This window comes from Balaenoptera borealis, assembly GCF_965194805.1.
Source record: "Balaenoptera borealis genome assembly, chromosome: 16".
NCBI lineage: Eukaryota > Metazoa > Chordata > Mammalia > Artiodactyla > Balaenopteridae > Balaenoptera > Balaenoptera borealis.
The window spans coordinates 43009500-43028794 of record NC_138872.1 but is presented as its reverse complement, the minus strand read 5'-3'; the positions used below and the strand labels follow the sequence as shown (position 1 = coordinate 43028794).

The window sequence follows — 19295 nt, the reverse complement described above, 5'->3', positions numbered from 1 at the left end:
GCAAAGCTAAGCAATGTTCAGTGACATCTTTTAAAGGCAAAGGGGCAGAAGTGTTGGGAGAGAAACATAAGAGTGACAGGCAAAGAGATGAAAAATTGAATGTAGATTTAAAAACTGAAACTGGCCATACTAGAATCATGTCAAATTACCTTTACTGTCACCTTGAAGCATTTGTGTTGAGGTTGCCCATTGCGAGATAAGACTGTCCTGCGTACAATTTTTTTCTCATCAAACTTGTTTATTATTGGAAAAATGTTCCTTTGGTACAGCAGTTTAAAGAACGTTATACCCCTTTAACTATTAAGTTCCTGGCTTTGTTGGATAAAGGGATTGACTTTCTTTCTTGCCTTTTAGAGCAATACACCCGATAGCACTTCTTCTGTAGGAGATGGAGGGAATTAAATGTGATGGAATACAGATTTCCATTTTCAAAAGAACATTGAGTTTTTCCCATAGCGGTTTTTGTGGATCCATTGCCAAACTCTTAACAATTTTGTAACTCAATCATAATTCCGTCAACAGTAGGCTGAGGAGGATTGTGTCTGCGCTGGTCACATAGCCAGCACGGTGACTATGCTCATAAAAGATGCTCAAAAAGAACTCCAGTTATGGATGATGGGTTCCAAAGGATGGGCCAATGTTCATGGAACCATGGGCTTCATCTCAACAGTTTATATCTTGCACCTCAGAGGCTGTTGCTAGGGTAATTAGCTATATAGTATTCAGAGAAAAATTTCACATTGGGATTTGTGTCTGTTCAAACTGCTGTGTAGTTTGATTTTGAAAAACATGGCCACAACATTGGCCAGTCTTAGCAGGGGAAGACTATTGGTAAGTTACAGTTGACTTGCAGGGGCAATTTTAAATACACGTATTTGCAACGAGATATCTACTGTTAAATGAACATTTTTGAGTCATTAACTGCTCATGGCTAAGGAACAAACGTCACAAAATACAGATAATTCCACCTTATCTTCTCAAACAAATTTTATTCATATTCTGCTCTAACAAATATAGTATGAAGGCAACAGTTGTTTAAGTTTTTTAGTGTATGGCACACATGAAAAGAAACAAACATATTTAGAAGCAGTCCAGTATTTAAATGCTGGTTTAACAAAAGAGGCACATATTATTCTATTTAGCAGTTTATACCAGATCTCAGAAGACATTTTTTTTTCCTTGCAAGCAACAGACTACATTTATTTGCATTAAGTAAAAACATATCTTGGTCAAGAAAATTACTTTTTTTCTGATTTTCCTTTATATCACAAATGTCAGGGTAAGGCAAATCCTTAATGAATCGTATGATAAAAACCCTATTCCCCAAGAAAATATATTGAACATATTCTGCTAACTTTGTTATTTGTCAAAGCAAAGCCAACATGCACCACATACAGAGACATGTCATTTCAAATCAACTGCATCAAGCAGAACTGTATTAATTCACAAAGAGGCTTTTCAGTGTTTCATAGAAAGATGTACAATTAGCTGCGATGACTAATAGGTGACCCAGTATCATAGACTGTGTTTTGGACACCGCCTTTGTAAGTTTTATGAAAGAGGGCTTGTCCATCGTCTGAATAGTTACCAGCTAGAGGACACACCCTTTGTCTCTCCTACAGCAAGTACCTTTTTAATTAGATCTATTATGTGGAAAGCCTACCTTGATCCCACTCTCCCTCCTGTAAACCCTCATACCACCTAGCCTGGCTGGATTGTGGTTGGAAACTGACATCCAGAACTCATGTTCCGGAGAATTCAATCAGCCTTTCAAACTTTCCATTGTACAGTCTGTGCAATGACAGCATCAGTGAAATAAAGGTTTCCTGTGTTGTGGGTGTCTTCGATCTGGCCAAGAACTAGATTTTTAATATTTTACTATTGAAATGGAAATTCACTTCATTATTTGTCCTAAAGCATAAAATCTTACCGCCAAATAGCAACCCAAAAGCAAAATGAGGCAAAAATGAAAACACAATCTAATCGTAAAGTCAAGTGTAAACAAATTCAAGAGTGGGGCTGATCATACTTACTCCTCACTCAGTTTCCTGGATACAGAGCCGACGACTTTCTTTTTCTATAGTTTTCAGGCAGAGCCCTCCCTCCTCTCATTCCTACCCCACCCGCATTGAAAATGAATCAATGGCTATCATTGATGTCAAAGGCAACAACCAGGACTGAAGTAATTCTGATCCCAACTGTTCCTACCAGAGACATTAGGTCTCTTTCATCTTTGTCCATTAAAGAAAATCTCCATCCTTCCTGCCTCCTCATGTTGTTTTCAACTTAACTCATTACTGAGCACGAGTAGCACTAACGCTTAGGAGTCCTAGGAAAATGTGCTCCCAGAAGATTGTGCTTGTCCAGTACTTCACAAGAATGATGGCGACTTTCAGTTAAGTTATAAAGATGACATGAAATATAGAAACTGTCAGCATTCCCGTGGCATCATTTCTTGGATTATTTAAAACGAGGCTTTTCCTTGCTTTTCTACAAAGCGATGTCTAATGGCAGTAGAGGACATATCAGTTTCTGTATCAAACCGTGGAATAATGGCAGAAGGGGAAATGACCATGTTCTGAAATCATGAGGTCACTTACTTAAATATTGTTGCTGCTAGGTTGATGAGCAGCTTAAAAAACTGAGAGTGTTAAAACATATTACATAGGTAGAAATACAACTTGTTAATTACTCCAATAGACCAAATAAGCCATCCAGAGAGGCAACAAATTCAGAAAGGCCAAAACAAAATTCATAGGAAGATAAGAAGATGAATTTTCTTTAGAGGAAAGAGCAAAACTGAAGAACTCCATGGAATATTTGGAAAGCAGAACACCCGTTTATTGTAGAAACGCTCGATCTGACCCATTACTTTTCTCCCTCTACGAAGAAAAAATATACAGCTAACTTACTTACAATTCTAAAGCTCTTATAAGGAAGGTGGATTTAAGAAGATATGGAAGAAATAATGTGAGTTGCCCCAGAAACAAACAGACTGGTCTTAGAGCCAGGGAGGCTGTGGGAATCAGGTGTCTTGCGTCCCGAGGCTTCTGTCCATGTTGGCCCTGGGATAGACATTTGTGACAACTTCTGACTTCCTCCCGGGCCCTTCACCCCTCACGCCCACTGTATCACTGACATCTTGGCTTATTAGTACTGCTGCTTCCCTTCAGTGTGCGCTGGGAGAGGGGACTAGCCATCAAATTAGTCTTGGACTCAGCATGAACAAAAACACACCATGTAAAAGCAAACCAGGAAGCCAGAACTACAAGCAAGACCTCTAATTGCCTCTAACTTCAGATGAGAATCTGCTCTGTGGGTCATCAGTCCCTGGGTAAAGACAAGATGTTCTTTTATGAGAAGCATATATATAGAGAGAGATTTCAAGTGGAACTTTTCATATTCATAGGCGGATGCTTGGATCCTAAATGCAGCAGCCCACTGTCTCTTAACTAAAATGCCTAGAAAAGCGCCACCCCTTACAATTGTGTCACGAGTTACATCTCCCAGGGGGGCTCCATGTGAAGCCCTCCTGAACCAGGTGAGCTCTGCTGAAAGTCGGTGTCAGAGAAGAACTCACCTGCCGTCCTGCTACCAAGGAAGACCCGACGGCAGCCAGGGCCCACATTCCTTGTGATGCCTCCACGCTCTGCTCCGGGTTAAACTCTACTTCCACAATCCTCCTGACAACCACACGGAACAACACTGTACCTTGGGAATCCCTGAATAAAACACCATTTTTAACTCATCGTCCTGACCTTTTTCCAAGTGATTTCTGATGGTTTTGCCTATTTTCTATCCTGCCTCCTTCATCCATGGATTCTACTAATACAGGGTTTGATGGTTCCTGAAATGCAGCCCGCAGCTTACCAAACAGTCACCTTCCTTCTCTTTCTTGGAAGAAACCACTGTATCAACCAGCTTTGTGAAATAACCGAGAAAGCAGACAGGAGCCAAGATACACATGTATGTCACACGTGCCACTGGGACCCTGGGGCAGAGTCGTGAGAGAAAAGACAGAAATGACAGGGATAGCGCCTGAAAGATGCATTCACGTGGGTCCCCCCACCAAATAAAACTTTTTTTTTTCCTTTTTTTCTTTCTCTTTCTGCCGGTAAACAGAACAAAATGCGGCTAGAGAAATTAGAGCAAAGGATTCCCTATCCTTCCATGGGACTCGCCTCCCCCCACCCTCCCCCACAGGGTGCGCAGGTGTCTTTTTCCACCCCCCGGGGCCAGAAGGCCTGCAATGCTGAGGACTGTCATTTACTTCCATTTCTTTGTTCCTTTGCTTCATCTTGTGCCCCTGCCGAAGATAAGGAGAAACCATTTGTTAGATTAAAGATAAGATATCTTCATAGGTTGAGCAAGGAATATCTTTTTCATACAGCCATTTAAATGCTTCTCACCCTTCAAATGTGCCTAGAAAGATCTTCTTTGACTGTCCAAGAGCTTTGGATATCTGAGCTGTAATTGCAGGCACGGGGTATCTTTAAAGAGCATATAAATCACTGCTAATAAATGTACGCGACATTGACAACTTGCTTGGCTGATGGGGTTGATTAACTCAACTCTTCAAGGTATTCCTTGAGAAACCTAATCTTGAACCAATGTGTCCTCCCTTCTCAGCCCTTTCATGTGCTCCAGTTTCCAGGGCTCATCATAGAAACAATAATAATTTACATGACGCTGATTTGCAAAAGTCATTGATGGTCATCCCGCCACTTTGAGATCTTATTAAGTAGGCATCTGCCGTGTTCTCCACTTGTGAAAGAACTCTAAGAAGATACCCTGCCTTAGAAGAACCTATAGGGAAATGCATAGATCTTAAGTATACTTCAGTTTTGAAAAATGCATTTAACCCACATCATTCCCATTGGCCCAGAAAGTTCCCTTTTCAATTATTAACCCTACAACTGATCTGATTTCTATCGCCATAAATTACATCTCTTCAAGGAAGAATTGGAGATGATCTCTGAGCTAACTTTCTATTCTAGTGTCCTATGAATCTTTAAAAAAAATCCTTTGAGGTGTGTGTGTGTATAGAAAAGCAATATCATGCTCATTGTAGATAATATTTAAAATATCCAAAAGTAGACAAGCAAGAATCCTGCATAATGCCTCTATTGACAATAACTTCTGTAGTTAATATTATGGAACATTTCCTTATATTATTTTTCCATATCTTTCATATGTATATACACAATCATACATTTTAATTTTAACAATTAAAATTGTAAACAGGAAGAACATTACAGACAACCTTAAGACATATCTAGAATATGTTCACTATCCAGATTTAATATGTGTTAATATTTTTCGAATTTCCTTGTGATCTTTATTTTACTTTAAAAAAATAAAACATTATGGGTAAATTAAAGTATTTACAGATAAATTAAAACTATTTCTCTTCCTTCCCAGAGATTACTGAATCCTGATATTAGTGTGAATCAACAACATGCATGTTTTTACACCTTTACACACATATATATTTACAAATACACAGTGGGAAGTATGTAGTGTCATCTTGTGTATTATAAAATGTACATAAATAGTAATTTTGTTTTACTCTGTTTTTAACCATTCGTCAATTATTATTGTTATAAATTTATAGTCAATATATATTTTGATGTTCCTTTGTGTTTACCATTTTTCTTGGCTTGCAGTTGTTTCCTGCGCACTACTCTTTCCTCTGGGCTCAATTTTCTTCTTACTGTTGTGCCTCCTTTAGTAGCTTTTAGAGAAAAGGTATGTGAGTAGCAAGTTTTTCTTTTTTCCTGAAAATGGCAGATATCATTTTCTTAAATGATAGTGAAACTAGTGAAGAACTCTATGTTGACAATTATTTTAATCCATGTTTTGAAGACTCAGAATTATTCCATTATCTTCTGACCTAAATTCTCGATCTTGGGAAGCTTGTTGTCTGTGCAATACCTATTTATTTATCGTTAACTCTCCTTTCCCTCTAATTGTTTTAATTTTTTTCTCATTGGTGTTCTGTAGTGCATAAGTGTGAATTTATTTTAAATATGTCCTTCTTGTAACTTATTATTCTTCTTTTAACTTAAAATTTATTACTTTCATCAATTCTGATAAATCCTTGCCAGTATCTTTTAAATACTATCAACCAGCTCCTTTTAGAGCTCTTGTTGAATACAGAATGTCTTGGTTATTCTCCTTCTATCCCTTATGTCTCCTCATGTGTCATTTATATTACTATATATTTACTTGCTTCTTCCAAATTGTTGTTAATTTTTCATAGTTTGCTTTTTTCTTACAGTTTTATATCTACTTTTTATCTTTTTCTGTCATTTAAATGTATATATTTTATAAAATCTTCAACATTTTCTACTCTCAAGTTATCATAGTGATAACCATCCTGTAATTTTACCCGCCAACTCTCATTCATGATGGATCATTTCCTTTTGTGTTTTGTAAGTCTTAGAATTGTAAACTCACCTTCAGAAATTTAATTCTTCTGTAGGAATACCAAGGGATAGTTTTACATTTCCATTTGCTAACTCTCCCAGGGATAACACTGGTCTATAATCTAATATTAAATTAATTTCTCAGTTTGTATATTAACGTATGACTTTGGATGGCATAAATTTGTGTTTCAAACGCATGGTGCATATATGTTTTCTACTTAGTATGGGAGGCTTTTTGTTTCCCCATGCAGCACCCTGGGCAGACTCAAGTCTCCTTGTTAATTTCTTGAGCTGGGTTATGACTTATTTATGTAGAGCTATCAATTTCAGCTCCTTACCTTGATTGACCCAAGGTCCCAGGTGGGCATTAAAACCCAAGTCTCTAGCCTTAGAGCCTATCTCTGCACCAACAACCAAACTGCAGCCCTTGGGACTGCTGGATCTTCAGCTCACCAGATTATTGCTTTGGTGTTCAAATTCCTCTTCACTTCTGACCCCTTAGCTTTCATGTCAGCTGAGCTATATATTTGCAAATATTTTTGTTATAGTTTATCTCTCATTTCTAAGCATTTGCATTGAGAGGGGTTCTGCATTTTTTCCCACCTTTTCAGTCACCTATTGCTACAAAACAAGCCACTCCAAAACATAGTGGCCCCAAAACTCATGATTTATCATCTGCTCCAGGTGTCATCCACTGGGGCCAGAACATCCAAAATGCCCTCTCACTTTCCAGAATCTCTCTCCATGTGGCCTTCCTCATTCTATAGCACAGCTTGAACTGCTTACAGGGTGGCTGGATTCCAAGAGTACAAAAATGGAAGTTACAAGGCCTCTTAAAGCCCAACCTGGAAGCCACACTTGGCCAGCCATGTTTCTCTAGAATCAAAAGTTCAGATCCTATAACCATCTTTACATGCCCTCAAATACTTGTTAAATTATTTTTACATTTGCACAGTGTTCTATTGATTCATTGAACTGTTCTCCTGTTGTCATTTATGATAGCCCTGATTTTTTACAATTATAAATTACACAACACTAAACATTCTTGTATTATGTCTTTGAACTCTAATTCTATTTCCATTTCATGGTATTTCTTTAATTTCCCTGGAGGTATGATGCATAGATTGAAAGCTTCTTTCTTGCTGTTGAACTACCAATAATGTCTACAGACCCAGCTGTGTAAATATGTCTATGGGAACTGATGACATTCCTTAGGTCATACTGTTCGTTATGACAACTGTGGTCAGAAACGCACTATTGTTTAGGGAGCAGTACGGTATCATCAAAGAATTTTGTCCTGGAAGTATTTGAACTTCCATTGATCAGCTAAGTGACCCTGTGCCAGTCACTTTTCCTTTCTGGAGTTGAGGGACTGCAGCAAAGAGGTAAGGGAGGAGCCATGATACATGGTTTTGCAACAAAGTTAAACTAATTTTGAACTTTAAGTTTTGACAACTTATTAATTTGGGTAAAGGTATGTAGATAGATTCATGTTTATAGTCAAGGAAAATATTTTGACATTGACCAAGGAAAACATTTATTTTGGTGTTGCATCTAGATATTGATCACACAGAAAAATAATAGTGTCTGTAAGAAAAAAATCTAGACGATAAGTCTATAGTTTGTTGGCAGCAAAAGGGCAAAACGTAAGGCAATACTGAAGAACTTGCATTTAAATTGTTCAGGTTTAGTCTCAGTTCATTACTTCTTAATGTAAACTTCTCTACTGTATCATTTCTGCAGCTTAACAGGATAATTTTAAATACATAAACAAGGTTAAAAAAAAAGAAATGTTTTATAAGACCATGTTTGTATGAGTTTATATTTTTTAGCTGTCCTATGCTATACATGTATTGCACAAATGCTATTATATTTAGTTTTAAATGATGTTTAATTTTATTTATTTATTTATTTATTTATGGCTGTGTTGGGTCTTCGTTTCTGTGCGAGGGCTTTCTCTAGTTGCGGCAAGTGGGGGCCACTCTTCATCGCGGTGCGCGGGCCTCTCACTATCACGGCCTCTCTTGTTGCGGAGCACAGGCTCCAGACGCGCAGGCTCAGTAATTGTGGCACACGGGCCTAGCTGCTCCGCGCCATGTGGGATCCTCCCAGACCAGGGCTCGAACCCGTGTCCCCTGCACTGGCAGGCAGACTCTCAACCACTGCGCCACCAGGGAAGCCCCTTAAATGATGTTTAAAACTGTGATAGGAAGACAGCTGCCTGCTTTCACGTGTTCTCAAACTTTAGTCTGCCACAATGCTGGGGCTTGAGCAATGTGTCTGCCACGATGCTGGTGCAACATGGCCTTCTGGGAGGGTGCAGCGGCCTACTGAGAAGATGCAGGGAAGATGAAGGGAGGTGTGAATGAAAAATGTTGCCTGCCTACACTGCCACCCTGATGGTGAGCCCTGAGGAGGCTCAGGATGCGAAAGAACAGGATACAGGATACAAAAGATAATGACCTCATGCTGTGTAGCCATGCCCATTGGGAAACCCACTCATCTTAATTAAAGCTTGCTCTGCTGGGGACACGAATAAGAACTGGCCATTCCATGATCTGAGCACTCTGGTGGTCTTATACCACTAGAGGGAAGACCTAAGACATGCAAGAGGAGCTGAAACAGCTTTGGGGCAAAACCTAGAGGAGTTAAGCTCACAAGCGGCACATTGCCCACCACACGATCATCGCTAGTGATTTTATTTCCACAAACCAACCTCTGAATGGGGAATAAAGCTTTCAAAACAAAAAGCAAAATGAACAGCAGATTGCGAGCCTCCAACTAATAAATACCCTAGCCAGGTTTATATACCTACAAAACTGACCGACTTACCTGGGAATATTGTGCTCTGATAATGACTAAGAATGGGGCTCTTTTATTGCATATTCAGTTAAGTTAAAAAAAAAAAAAAAAAAAGCCTGCTTGATAAAAAAAAAACATCTTTTCAGAATTCTGACCTTAAAGAAACAAAAGCCCTTCTAGGGGTAACTTGCATTTCTCTTCTTCTGTCTTTGAAATGTAAATGTTCTATCTGATCTTCTTTAGGCATGTGTGTGTGTGTGTGTGTGTGTGTGTGTGTGTGTGTCTCTAACAACCAAAAGAAGGTACACATATGGTATACATTTGTCATCCAATTGAATAGACTGGGGTCCTGAGCAGTCTTTTTTTTTCTGGCTGTGGGAACTCTCAGGGGCTTTTTGCCATCTAAACCTTTGGTGCGTTAGCCTGTACAACAAAGGCCTTTACTTTCTTAAACTATTTTGAGGAGTAAACTTTCTGGATCTTGTTTAGGTGGCATCTTTTGCATCTCTTCTGGGGAAGCCTCTTGTATCTTATTGGTTTGCGTCACTATTACGATATATCTCATTAATGGCCAGATGATGGTTCCTTTAAATTGGACTTCTGAATTGGTAAATTTTTAGAGTGCTCTCATTATAAACAGCCGTTTTATTGGTACTTATTAAAAAAGAAGGAAATTAAAGGGTGGAAAATATATCTAATGGTTAGTTTAAAACAAACAAGAAAAACCAGCTTGTGAACTTTTGCTTAATTATATTGTGGGATAGACATGTTTCACTGGGGAATGCTTCCCCTGCTTGGTATTACAAGACAGGGCATATAGATCTGCCTCTCAGGAAATATTAATTAAACATACTAAAGGAAACCAATAAGGCTACCTGAACTTTATAAAGTAAAAACTGGGAACTAATATTCAAGGGCTAATAATAATATAATTAGTGATTTTGCTCTAGGTTTTAACTTGTGCACTCAGAAAGAGGGCCTTGTTGAAGGTCTTATGCAAGTTTTTAAAGGCATGATAAATTAAACCCTAAAGTCCTAGAACTCTTAAATTTCAGTTCAGTTGGCAATATTCTCACTGAAAAGCAAATTAAATAAAATATAGCTGGGCAAATCAATTTTTTAATATCATTTAGGTGACCAGTTCTTTGGGGAATTAAAAGCAACTGTCTTTGCCTTGCATTAAATCTCTACAAATCAGAAATGTAAATACAGCCCACAATGACCTGAGACTGAACCTAATCAGCTCAACCAAGTAGAACCGGAAACCAAAGGCAAAAAAAGGGCAAAAGTGGCCCTTTTAAACTCCAACTGTTACTGAATGCAAGTTTGTGCACCTGGCACACAGTGAGGCCAAACAAACCAAAACATCAGAGTTTGAAGCAGAGAGAGGTTTATTGCAGGGCCAAGCAAGGAAAATGGGTGGCTCATGCCCCAAAATCCTGAACTCCCTGATGGTTTTTGGGGAGAAGTTTTTAAATAAATAGGCAAAATGTGGGGTGAGGGCTACAGGGTGTGTGACTTTCTTCCAACTGGTTGGTGGTGAGGTATTACGGTGGTGCTCCAGGAATCTTGTGCTCAGCCTGACATTACCATCCTCCACCTGGGTGAGGGCCTTAGTTCCTGCAGAAGAAACTCAAAGGCATTGTTATGTATATCCTTTGAAGGAGGAACCAGGATCCTGCTTTAATCTCTGCACTATTGTTTCTTGACTGCCCCTTCTTTGTTTCTGCATTGCCTCACTTCCCTGATGAGCAGCTCTTTGAATCTGCCCTTTGGAACAAAGGGAAGGGTCAAGGGAGGCTGAATGAAGCTTATTTCCTGCAAACAAGAAATGGGGGACATGGAAAGGATTTGTACCCAGGAGGGCCCCACGAGTCCTGCTCAGTTTCAAAACTGCTGGGAAGGCTCTCTCAGCCAAAATCTAATTCATAGCCTCCTTAAGGGTTTATCAAGAATAAATACAAATCTTAAAGCCTTTTCCATAAATAGTAAAGCCTTAATCATCTGAGCAAGCAACTTTAATTTATTCCAGTTGTTCTTTATAAAGTAGTAAGCTTATATTGTACTATTTAATTCGTAACTAAGTTTTTAAAGTGAGGCTATGACATCTCCAGTTTTGTCTGTTTATATGTCTGTGTACATGTTATACATATGAGATGTGTCTACCTCTGGAAAATATCAGAATTAAACTTATAAAAGAGCTCTATTTAATTGACTTAAAAGTAAGTACTTACAAACTAAATATTTCTAAATATGAAAGAAACTGTCCAGAATGAATTTCGGGTTCACATGATCTAGAAAGTATTCAATATTATATGGTATTAAAGTTAGCTTAAGCTTGCTGGTTTATTGTACCTAGGTTTACTGAAGGTCAATACATGTTATTTCTGTTACAGAGTTTGTCAAAAACAACAAAAAATTAACTTGGTATGATGAAATTCTTATAAGTAGATTAAATAAGACTTTTTGGGTGAACTCTTTAGAAATAATTATGTTTTAGGAATGTCTACTTGAAAATAATCTCTCCAAATATCTGGTAACTTGAAACTTTAGAATTGTGCTAAATTAAGTTAAATGATGAAAGTTTGTTGAATAGCTAGGTCATTCCCAAATAAAATAAGATACTGAAACAATTACTGAACCTTGGCTTCCCTTTAGAGAGTAACTAAAGGTGTTTAGAAATATTAATAAATGTTTGGTGCCACAATGAGATATTTTTATAAGAGAGCACATGTTTTTAGAAATTATTATTAGTATTTATGTTTGCCAAACTATAGAGTGCTAATGTGAGAAGACAGTTCATAATCGCTTACTTCTTAGTTTTCACTAGAAATTAAGGTTTTTAAGAGTTGAGGAGTTTAACATGTAATTAAAGCTAATAGAAATAATAAAGGAACCATTTCAGTAGGAAAGTAAGATGTGTGTTGTGAACAAAAGAAGGTATGAAAGATGGAATTGCATTTTGTTAAGGGAAAAGAAAGTAATTTTGTCCTAGAGCTGGTTGTTTCTAGATGTGGGGAAAATTAAGGGGCAAAATAATATGCATACAGAAAGGGGTGGAAAAGGAACCCTGAGAATAGAGTTTTGTTCATGGTCAGGATTGGCTGAATTTAGACTGAATTTAATTAGGTAGATGGATGGATTTTCTTGTTAAAAGTAAGCTGGTACAAGACTGGAGTTTCACTTTCTCTCTCTGTTAAGAAAACAAAGTTTTCTTGAAGTGCTGCTTTGGTAGCAGATTGTGTGAGCTTCTGTGCCTTTAAGTGATCTGTATTTACTTTTGAAATCTTTTGTCACTTTGGTTAAGTGAACAAGCTGTGGTCCTATTTGACCAAGTGTTTTAAAACTTTTTGATATTTTTGACAAACTTCCTATCAAGTTTTAATTAACGTTCTTTCGACCTCCAGCTACCTTTAAAATGCTTCAGAGGGCCCCTAAGGCATCTCAGAGAAGAATATCAAACTAATTGGGCTTATGGTAAGTTAAATTACTTGAGAAACATTGTCAAGTAATTAGAGATGAACCTTAGGTTATATTTTATGCATAAATGTCATTAGTATAGATATCCCAAAACGTATATGAAATTCCTAAAAATCTGATATGCCCTGGTATAATGTTATCAGTCATAATTCTAGTTATTATCTTAAAAATGTTGTTATATGTCACAGAAATATCCAAGTTTCTTGTCAATTGCATTGTAATCATATCTTTAACCATGTCATTTTAAGTCTTGTTGTTTATAGACAATCATTGTTTTACTCTAATTTTATAAAATGAACTGCAAGAAAATTCATAAAAAGGATTTTTGATAAATATAAGTTTCTGATAACTTTTAGATCATACTGCTGAACTGGGTAAGAAATTACAAAACTCTAATGGAAAACCTGAAGACTTCATCCAGCTCATCAGGAATTAATTTTATTTTTTAAGTTTTAAAATTTTTTTACTGTCTCTCAAATTTCTTTGCTAGTGATACACAGAATACAAAAGGAATAGTTTGACAAGTTACAATCAGTTCAGTTTGGGATACAATGACTATGAGTCTGAAACTCCAAGAAGAGTCCTAGATATAGAATTAAGTTGATTTTTTTCATACAAAATTATCTAGCACAATATATTGATTAATCAATATAATGCCAATTTATAATAATACCAAGTTCTCTTTATATGTGGGTCATTTCTTGAGCACTCTGAACTGTTACATTGACATATAGTACTTGCCCACTCCCATGCCAACGTTACACTAGTTTTATTTTAAAAGTCTTGTTATTGCATAAATAAGTCTCCACACCTTATCACTACCACATCTTCTTCTTCCTCTTCAAAATTGTCTTGGCTGTTTTTGTTCTGTTTTTTTTTTTTTATATACAGCAGGTTCTTATTAGTCATCAGTTTTATACACATCAGTGTATACATGTCAATCCCAATTGCACAATTCATCACACCCCCACCCCCATCCCCCTGCAGCTTTCCCCCTTTGGTGTCCATACATTTGTTCTCTACATCTGTGTCTCAATTTCTGCCCTGCAAACCGGTTCATCTGTACCATTTTTCTAGGTTCCACATATATGCGTTAATATACGATATTTGTTTTTCTCTTTCTGACTTACTTCACTCTGTATGACAGTCTCTAGATCCATCCACGTCTCAACAAATGACCCAATTTCATTCCTTTTTATGGCTGAGTAATATTCCGTTGTATATATGTACCACAACTTCTTTATCCATTCATCTGTTGATGGGCATTTAGGCTGCTTCCATGACTTGGCTATTGTAAATAGTGCTGCAGTGAACATTGGGGTGCATGTGTCTTTTGGAATTATGGTTTTCTCTGGGTATATGCCCAGTAGTGGGATTGCTGGGTTGTATGGTAATTCTATTTTTAGTTTTCTAAGGAATCTCCATACTGTTCTCCATAGTGGCTGTATCAATTTACATTCCCATCAACAGTGCAAGAGGGTTCCCTTTTCTCCACACCCTCACCAGCATTTGTTGTTTGTAGATTTTCTGATGATGCCCATTCTGCATGAGCCCCTTTTTTTTTTTAAGATTTATTTATTTGATTGATTGCTATGTTGGGTCTTCGTTTCTGTGCTAGGGCTTTCTCTAGTTGTGGCAAGCGGGGGCCACTCTTCATCGCGGTATGCGGGCCTCTCAGTATCGCGGCCTCTCTTGTTGCGGAGCACAGGCTCCAGACGCGCAGGCTCAGTAGTTGTGGCTCACGGGCCCAGTCGCTCCGCGGCATGTGGGATCTTCCCAGACCAGGGCTCGAACCCGTGTCCCCTGCATTGACAGGCAGATTCTCAACCACTGCGCCACCAGAGAAGCCCATGAGCTCTTTATATATTTTGGAGATTAATCCTTTGTCTGTTGATTCGTTTGCAAATATTTTCTCCTATTTTGAGGGTTGTCTTTTCGTCTTGTTTATGGTTTCCTTTGCTGTGCAAAAGCTTTTAATTTCATTAGGTCCCGTTTGTTTATTTTTGTTTTTATTTCTATTACTCTAGGAGGTGGATCAAAAAAGATCTTGCTGTGATTTATGTCAAAGGGTGTTCTTCCTATGTTTTCCTCTAAGAGTTTTATAGTGTCTGGTCTTACATTTAGGTCTTGAATCCATTTTGAGTTCATTTTTGTGTATGGTGTTAGGGAGTGTTCTAATTTCATTCTTTTACATGTATCTGTCCAGTTTTCCCAGCACCACTTATTGAAGAGGCTGTCTTTTCTCCATTGTATATCCTTGCCTCCTTTGTCATAGATTAGTTGACCATAGGTGCATGGGTTTATCTCTGGGCTTTCTATCTTGTTCCATTGATCTATGTTTCTGTTTTTGTGCCAGTACCATACTGTCTCGATTACTGTAGCTTTGTAGTATAGTCTGAAGTCAGGGAGTCTGATTCCTCCAGCTCTGTTATTTTCCCTCAAGACTGCTTTGGCTATTCGGGGTCTTTTGTGTCTCCATACAAATTTTAAGATTTTTTGTTCTAGTTTCATTAAAAATGCCATTGGTAATTTGATAGGGATTGCATTGAATCTGTAGATTGCTTTGGGTAGTATAGTCATTTTCACAATATTGATTCTTCCAATCCAAGAACATGGTATATCTCTCCATCTGTTGGTGTCATCTTTAATTTCTTTCATCAGTGTCTTATAGTTTTCTGCATACAGGTCTTTTGTCTCCCTAGGTAGGTTTATTCCTAGGTATTTTATTCCTTTTGTTGCAATGGTAAATGGGAATGTTTCCTTAATTTCTCTTTCAGGTTTTTCATCATTAGTGTATAGGAATGCAAGAGACTTCTGTGCATTAATTTTGCATCCCACAACTTTACCAAATTCATTGATTAGCTCTAGTAGTTTTCTGGTGGCATTTTTAGGATTGTCTATGTATACTATCATGTCATCTGCAAACAGTGACAGTTTTACTTCTTCTTTTCCAATTTGGATTCCTTTTATTTCTCTTTCTTCTCTGATTGCCATGGCTAGGACTTCCAAAACTATGTTGAATAATAGTGGTGAGAGTAGACAACCTTGTCTTCTTACTGATCTTAGAGGAAATGCTTTCAGTTTTTCTCCATTGAGAATGATGTTTGCTGTGGGTTTGTCATATACGGCCTTTATTATGTTGAGGTAGGTTCCCTCTATGCCCACTTTCTGGAGAGTTTTTCTCATAAATGGGCATTGAATTTTGTCAAAAGATTTTTCTGCATCTATTGAGATGATCATATGGTTTTTATTCTTCAATTTGTTAATGTGGTGTATCACATTGATTGGTTTGTATATATTGAAGAATCCTTGCATCCCTGGGATAAATCCCACTTGATCATGGTGTATGATCCTTTTAATGTGTTGTTGGATTCTGTTTGCGGGTTTTTTGTTGAGGATTTTTGCATCTATGTTCATCAGTGATATTGGTCTGTAATTTTCTTTTTTTGTAGTATCTTTGTCTGGTTTTGGTATCAGGGTGATGGTGGCCTCATAGAATGAGTTTGGGAGTGTTCCGTCCTCTACAATTTTTTGGAAGAGTCTGAGAAGGATGGGTGTTAGCTCTTCTCTAAATGTTTGATAGAATACACCTTTGAAGCCATCTGGTCCTGGACTTTTGTTTGTTGGAAGCTTTTTAATCACAGTTTCAATTTCATTACTTGTGATTGGTCTGTTCATATTTTCTATTTCTTCCAGGCTGTCCATTTTATTGGCATAAAGCTGCTTGTAGTAGTCTCTTAGGATGCTTTGTATTTCTGCAGTGTCGGTTGTAACTTCTTTTTCATTTCTCATTTTATTGATTTGAGCCCTCTCCCTCTTTTCCTTGATGAGTCTGGCTAATGGTTTATCAATTTTGTTTATCTTCTCAAACAACCAGCTTTTAGTTTTATTGATCTTTGCTATTGTTTTCTTTGTTTCTATTTCATTTATTTCTGCTCTGATGTTTATGATTTCTTTCCTTCTGCTAACTTGGGGTTTTGTTTGTTCTTCTTTCTCTAGTTCCTTTAGGTGTAAGGTTAGATTGTTTACTTGAAATTTTTCTTGTTTCTTGAGGTAGGCTTGTGTAGCTATAAACTTCCCTCTTAGAACTGCTTTTGCTGCATCCCATAGGTTTTGGATCATTGTGTTTTCATTGTCATTTTTCTCTAGGTATTTTTTTATTTCCTCTTTGATTTCTTTAGTGATCTCTTGCTTATTTAGTAACGTATTGTTGTTTAGCCTCCATGTGTTTGTGTTTTTTTACGTTTTTTTCCCTGTAATTCATTTCTAATTTCATAGCGTTGTGGTCAGAAAAGATGCTTGATATGATTTCAATTTTCTTAAATATACTGAGGCTTGATTTGTGACCCAAGATGTGATCTATCCTGGAGAATGTTCCGTGTGCACTTGAGAAGAAAGTGTAATCTGCTGTTTTTGGATGGAATGTCCTATAAATATCAATTAAATCTATCTGGTCTATTGTGTCATTTAAAGCTTCTGTTTCCTTATTTATTTTCATTTTGGATGATCTGTCCATTGGTGTATGTGAGGTGTTAAAGTCCCCCACTATTACCGTGTTACTGTCGATTTCCTCTTTTATAGGTGTTAGCAGTTGCCATATGTATTGAGGTGCTCCTATGTTGGATGCATATATATTTATAATTGTTTTATCATCTTCTTGGATTGATCCCTTGATCATTATGTAGTGTCCTTCCTTGTCTCTTGTAACATTCTTTACTTTAAAGTCTATTTTTTCTGATATGAGTATTGCTACTCCAGCTTTCTTTTGATTTCCCTTTGCACGGAATATCTTTTTCCATTCCCTCACTTTCAGTCTGAATGTGTCCCTAAGTCTGAAATGGGTCTCTTGTAGACAGCATATATATGGGTCTTGTTTTTGTATCCATTCAGCAAGCCTGTGTCTTTTGATTGGAGCGTTTAATCCATTCACATTTAAGGTAATTATCTATATGTATGTTCCTATGACCATTTTCTTAATTGTTTTGGGTTTGTTTTTGTAGGTCCTTTTCTTCTCTTGTGTTTCCCACTTAGAGAAGTTCCTTTAGCATTTGTTGTAGAGCTGGTTTGGTGGTGCAGAATTCTCTTAGCTTTTGCTTGTCTGTAAAGCTTTTGATTTCTCCATGGAATCTGAATGAGATCCTTGCTGGGTAGAGTAATCTTGGTTGTAGGTTCTTCCCTTTCATCACTTTAAGTATATCATGCCACTCCCTTCTGGCTTGTAGAGTTTCTGCTGAGAAATCAGCTGTTAACCTTATGGGAGTGAGTTCCCTTGTATGTTATTTGTTGTTTTTCCCTTGCTGCTTTCAATAATTTTTCTTTGTCTTTAATCTTTGCCAGTTTGATTACTATGTGTCTCGGTGTGTTTCTCCTTGGGTTTATTCTGTATGGGACTCTCATGGCTATTTCCTTTCCCATGTTAGGGAAGTTTTCGACTATAATCTCTTCAAATATTTTCTCTGGTCCTTTCTCTCTCTCTTCTGCTTCTGGGACCCCTGTAATGCAAATGTTGTTGCGTTTAATGTTGTCCCAGAGGTCTCTTAAGCTGTCTTCATTTCTTTTCATTCTTTTTTCTTTATTCTGTTCTATGGCAGTGAATTCCACCATTCTGTCTTCCAGGCCACTTATCCGTTCTTCTGCCTCAGTTATTCTGCTATTGATTCCTTCTAGTGTAGTTTTCAGTTATTGTATTGTTCATCTCTGTTTGTTTGTTCTTTAATTCTTCTAGGTTTTTGTTAAAAATTTCTTACATCTTCTCCATCTTTGCCTCCATTCTTTTTCCTATGTCCTGGGTCATCTTCACTATCATTATTCTGAATTCTTTTTCTGGAAGGTTGCCTATCTCCACTTCATTTAGTTGTTTTTCTGGGGTTTTTATCTTGTTCCTTCATCTGGTACATAGCCCTCTGCCTTTTCATCTTGTCTATCTTTCTGTGAATGTGGTTTTTGTTCCACAGGCTGCAGGATTGTAGTTCTTCTTGCTTCTGCTGTCTGCCCTCTGGTAGATGCGGCTATCTAAGAGGCTTGTGCAAAAGTTTCCTGATGGGAGGGACTGGTGGTGTGTAGAGCTGTCTATTTCTCTGGTGGGCAGAGCTCAGTAAAACTTTAATCCACTTGACTGCTGATGGGTGGGGCTGGGTTCCCTCCCTATTGGTTGTTTGTTTGGCCTGAGGCAACCCAACACTGGAGCCTACCTGGGCTCTTTGGTGGGGCTACTGGCCGACTCTGGGAGGGCTCATGCTAAGGAATACTTCCCAGAACTTCTGCTGCCAGTGTCCTTGTCCTCACAGTGAGACACAGCCACCCCCCCACCTCTGCAGGAGACCCTCCAACACTAGCAGGTAGGTCTGGTTCAGTCTCTATGGGGTCACTTCTCCTTCCCCTGGGTCCTGATGCACACACTACTTTGTGTGTGCCCTCCAAGAGTGGAGTCTCTGTTTCCTCAAGTCTTGTTGAAGCCCTGCAATCAAATCCCACTAGCCTTCAAAGTCTGATTCTCTAGGAATTCCTCCTCCTGTTGCCAGACCCCCAGGTTGGGAAGCCTGACGTGGGGCTCAGAACCTTCACTCCAGTGGGGTGGACTTCTGT

At 37.9% G+C, this 19295-nt stretch overlaps 1 protein-coding gene across 3 annotated transcripts in view; it reads right to left on the bottom strand.

The window, feature by feature from the left end:
• Positions 1-962: 962 nt before the first annotated feature.
• The window catches only part of MACROD2 (mono-ADP ribosylhydrolase 2), a 1990905-nt gene continuing 1972572 nt past the window's right edge, over positions 963-19295 (bottom strand). For all 3 annotated transcript variants that reach the window (XM_082359151.1, XM_082359149.1, XM_082359152.1), the window contains one exon: positions 963-4306. The gene's annotated coding sequence lies outside the window, so the exon portion shown is untranslated. The remainder of the gene's footprint in view (positions 4307-19295) is intronic.